This window comes from Panthera leo, chromosome C1, assembly GCF_018350215.1.
Source record: "Panthera leo isolate Ple1 chromosome C1, P.leo_Ple1_pat1.1, whole genome shotgun sequence".
NCBI classification, from domain to species: Eukaryota; Metazoa; Chordata; class Mammalia; order Carnivora; family Felidae; genus Panthera; species Panthera leo.
Window position 1 is genome coordinate 29,655,290 of NC_056686.1, and position 5,165 is coordinate 29,660,454.

Consider the following 5,165-nt stretch of genomic DNA (forward strand, 5'->3'; position numbering starts at 1 on the left):
AGGAGACAGTTGCAAGGGAAGTAGAAGGCCTGCCCCAGAGAAGCTTAACACCAAGCTAAGGAGATAGCACAGGGGCATCTGGGTGGCTTAGTTGGCTGAGCATCCAACTCTTGATTTCGACTCAGGTCACGTCTCATAGTTCGTGAGACTGAGCCCCATGTTGGGCTCTGCGTTGACAGCGCTGAGCCTGCTTGAGATTCTCTCTCTCCTTCTCTCTCTTCCCTTACCTCACCATTTCTCTCTCTCTCTCAAGAAAAATAAATGAACTTAAAAAAAAACGGAGATAGCACAGACTGAGTTTGTCTTGACGTCTAGCATCTTCAGAGCTCTTTGAAGCTTGCAGAGCACTTTCCCACCTGTTTCTTTATTGGATCTTCCTATGACCTATCCTGGTGGGCAGGGCAGGGCAGTCATTCACAAGCTCTGTTTTATTGATAAGAAAACTTGAACCTGATGAAGAAAGTGACTTGTCCAAAGTCCCTTGACCGGCCAGGACTCACACCTAAGTCATCTCTGATTTTGTACCGTCAGATATTTTTGTTTTGGGGTCTCAGCCATTAGGGAGTAAACAGTCCCACTGGGGATATGAGGCATGCTGCTAAGAAGCAAATAGTAGACCACAGCAGAGCACTGGAATACACAGGACTCGGGGAGCCTGGGGGTGGAAGGGCGAACCCCACCCTCTGTAACAGTTTTTACTACAGTTATCTTTCCCAGGAATGCTATCACATTAGGGCTGGAACTTTAATAAAGTGGGAACTGTGAGGTTCTCCAGCAGGGGTCAGAAAGCCAGGGCCTCCCCATCAGGACATCCACATTCTGGTCTTTGCAAGAGGAAACCTCTCACTGCACCCCTGGGAATCTTTGCCCTAATTCATTATCAAACTGCTTGCAATTATCAAACTGTGCTCCCTCAAGTTGACCTTTAGCTGGGGAACAGCTATATTTAGAGAAAACCAGCCCTTTGTAATTACCCCCACTCAGATTACTTAAAGGTCGGCAGCAGATGTGACAGTTTGATCCGTGGGAAGGGCTGTTTCCAGGATCCCAGGATAATTATTCAAACCAGACAATAATTAGCAAATGTTTTCTACAAATGAATCCATCCCTGTTGTTCAGCCCCAGAAGGGAGCCCAGAAGGCTCACCAGGCCAAAGTTGCCCCCCGTAGATATGGTACCAACAATCCCCTCACGCACATCCACCCCCTTACGATTTACAAAGAACTTCATACGACTGAAGTTCAGCGACGCAACTTCATACGACTGACTCTTCACACCAGCCTTGTATGAGACACACTTCTGTACTTTACAGGTGAGGAAACTGAACCTCAGAGAGGTTGAGTGGACTGACCCAGTCACATGGTTGAACCAAGACTTAACTACAGGTCTTCTGGCTCCAAATTTCTTGCTCTTTCCTAAGAAAATGTCTCGTTCAGCGAATGTTTATTGTCTACTTTGATCCTGGCCTTTCGGCGGGCTGCAGAAAGGATAGGAAGACCTCAGCACTAGCCCCTGTGTTTGGAAACTCAGATTGCCGGGTGGGGTAGAGAGATGTGAAATGTTGACAGGCTAGAAATAGCAGCATCTCTAATGAGTGTCCATAAACTCCCTGCAAGAACAACTTTGGATATCAGAAGTTAAGCGTCCCTCTATCTAAAGAGATTAAGGAAGGGTTTTGTGACAAATCAGTCAAAGACAAGGGAGGAAGGCTCCAGATGGGGAGGAAGAAAAAGCATTAAAAATGGAGTCAACTGACATCTTCACTTAGGACATTTAAAGTAACTAAGTAGGGGCACCTGGGTGGCTCAGTCGGTTAAGCTCCCTACTTAGGCTCAGGTCATGATCTCACAGCCCATGAGTTTGAGCCCCACGTTGGGCTCTGTGCTGACATCTCAGAGCCTGGAGCCTGCTTCGGATTCTGTGTCTCCCTCTGTCTGCCCCTCCCCTGCTCATTCTCATTCTCTCTCTCCCTCTCTCACAAAATAAATAAGCGTTAAAATAATAATAAGGCTAATATTGGTAATTAACATCTATTTAGAGCTTACTACATTAGTGGCTCTTCTAAGTACTTTCCATGCATTCATTTATGTGCTTGTCCCTACAACCCCATGATGCAGGTACCATGGGTCCTAACATCATCCGCATTTTATAGGTGCAGTAACTGAGGCACAGAGGGCTCATGGGAGGTGATGCACACGGGATCATGCACTTCTGGTGAGCAACACCAGCAACACAGCTGCAGAGACACAGCGGTCCAGGTGAGAGAGGCGGAGGGCATCTGGAAGACTTCATGTTCTTTTTCAGTGGGCAGAGATGCTGGAGTCGGGAGGTCCTTAATCCAACATGACTGGGGTCCCTGTAGAAGGCTGCCAAATCAGTAGGAACCGGCGCACCTCCTACATGCGACTGTGACCTGGTGAGATGAGCTTGGAGTGGACGACTTCTAGGAATAGACGGAGTCGCTGCTGAGCACCCTTCTAATTCAGAGATTCTGTCGTTCCCATGATGTGCATGCAGAGGGAGCGTCTTGTCAACGACCCAGGCTTCGAGATAGCGAGCTCACAAGGACACACAAAGGTGGGTGTGGGGGTGACATTAGCTTCATTCCATCACCAACGGAGCGTCCCCTGGGGAGAAATTAATACCTCATGCAAATGTGAGTCTGAGGTTTGCTCATGCTAAGCTTGAGGGAGAGAGAGAGAGAGAAAGAGACAGAGAGAAATGACAAAGTCTTAATAAACCCTGAGGATAAGCTCCACCACGAAAATATCGTATACCTCTTTAGGGAAGAAGATATTTATCCGAGACTTCAGAAGCACTCATTTACCTACAAACATCATTTATGTTTCCATTTATTATACCAAATTTCCTCCATCTTCTTCATTCATGCAAATCCCCAAAGGTCTGCCCTGACTGCGGGTTCTTCAACCAGCTGGCATTTACTGGGCCCCCTCCCAGTGTCAGGCCTAGGCTAGGCTCTAGGGACACAGTGTGGAAAGAAAAGCCTGGAGCACAGGCCGTCGGTCTGCACTGTCCAATACTGCAGCCACTAGCCACATGTGGCTATTTGTATTTAAATGTATATTAATTAAAAGGACTTAAAACTCGGGGCGCCTGGGTGGCTCAGTCACTTAAGCATCCGACTTCAGCTCAGGTCATGATCTCATAGTCCGTGAGTTCGAGCCCTGCGTCGGGCTCTGTGCTGACAGCTCAGAGCCTGGAGCCTGCTTCAGATTCTGTGTCTCCCTCTCTCTCTGCCGCTCCCCCACTCACTCTCTCTCTCTCTTTCTCTCTCTCTCCCTCAAAAATGAATAAACATTAAAAAAAATTGTAAAAGAAAAAGGACTTAAAATTAAAAACTCAGTTCCTCAGCCACAGCGGCCGCATTTCAAATGTCTAACATGTGGACGGCATTGTGTCCTGCAAAACACCGTGCAGACATGGAACAATTTCATCATCACAGAATTTTCTGTCAGAAGTGCTGGGAGATGAAACAATGCTCATACTGGGCAAAAGGTGAGCCTGTTGTAATTACTAGCTGTTCTGTACAGTAAGTGTTTGACGATTCTGGTTTTTAATCAATTCATACGGCCCTCAGCTCAGCTTGGGCCGAATGAGTGAGGTAGGGCAGTTCTCAGATACATTTCGGCACCACGAGCACGGTAACAAGAGACTTTTCAGGGGGACATAATGTATGGACACAACCAGACGGCAATCGGCAGTGCACCTGCTCATTGGAGCCCATATTGTGGTGCGTGTGCACGTGGGGACTCACATACACTCACACACATGCGCTCCTGCACGGATCTGCTCAGATACACACCACCGCACAAATAGGCACACACAGTCGTTAACCCACACGCTCTTCCACGCCTGTGATTGCATATGCAATCACACCCCACTCTTGCAGATGCACACACACATGCACACACACACGCACACACACACAGAGTGTTCTACACAAAGGCGTCCTGCATTACTGCCAGGTTGTCACACATGATTGAGTTGGCTACAGTTAAGTTCTGTGGCTTTTTGCTATCCTGATATAATACAGAAACAGATGGCCCAATTTTTCTTGCATTTTCCAGATTCAAGATAAATGCCTGGGAGCCCCACGGTAACCCTGTCCTTGGGATCCGTCCATTCATTCACCGTTCAGCAAACATTGATTGAGGGCCTAGAAATCGACAGAATCACAGAGGAGGTTGGTAACTAAACCACAGAAATTCCACCGCGGGTATCAGGCTCGGGGGAGGGAGGAGGTATCATCCTACAGCACACGGGGCCTCCAGGCCCCACCCTGGGACCAAAACTGCAAGGGAGACCCCACCACTGCCCCCCAGGTGCCCCTGCCAAGGATGACAGGCTGTAATTGAATGGGGGCAAGCTGAGGTGGGCGTTAGATCTCTAGGTGGGAGCAGATGGTGTAGATTAGAGGCATTCAGGGGTAGACAAACCTGCCAGCCTCAGCCAAATGTCCTCTATTCTCTTACCTGTGCCTTCAAGCCCTCTCTCCTACCCTGCACTTGCCGTCAGCATGGAACCGTGCTCAAGTCTTCCCATTTCAAAAAAACCCTCACTTTATTTCACGGCCCCCTTCCTAACATCCAACTATTGTCTAAATTCCCTCAGTCACAGCAAACTCCCCCAAACTACTGTCGAACCCTCATCCCAATTCTTGAGCCCATCGCAGCATGACTGGTGACTGTCCCCAGCTCCACAAATCTGCTGTCCCCGACTCACCAGCAGCCACCACCCTGCCAAGTCTGCTGGTCGCCGTTCACTCCTGTCCTGCCAGACCACTGTGCTGCACTTTATGTGGCAGGCCAGTTCCTCCAGAGTCCCTTCCCGTTCTCAAACTCTGCCATGCACCGGGCACCACGGGGGACAGTAGTAAGTGTGAGTCTCCAATCCCGCTGTCTGGGGATTCAGGGTTTAGTTTGCCGTTGTGATGAGACCCTGCTAGGATGCTTTATGATACAATAAACACCCTTGGTTTAGGGGAAAATTACGTCCTCCAGCAAGGAGAGGTCCCGCATGCCACCTTCCCTGCAGGTGAACCCCAACATTCAGCTTTATTTTCCTGGCACATTGAACCAATGGCAGTGGAAGAATTCATTGATGGGTTCAGGAGGGTAGATAGAATCTAGAGTCTTAGAAGTCTG

At 48.7% G+C, this 5,165-nt stretch overlaps 1 long non-coding RNA gene across 1 annotated transcript; it reads right to left on the reverse strand.

The window, feature by feature from the left end:
* Positions 1 to 2,005: 2,005 nt before the first annotated feature.
* LOC122227463 lies at positions 2,006 to 4,955 on the reverse strand. The gene is made up of 2 exons (XR_006206068.1): positions 4,744 to 4,955; positions 2,006 to 2,627 (listed from the first exon to the last, which is right to left on the reverse strand). It is a non-coding gene; the product is annotated as an uncharacterized LOC122227463 (long non-coding RNA).
* Positions 4,956 to 5,165: the final 210 nt, after the last annotated feature.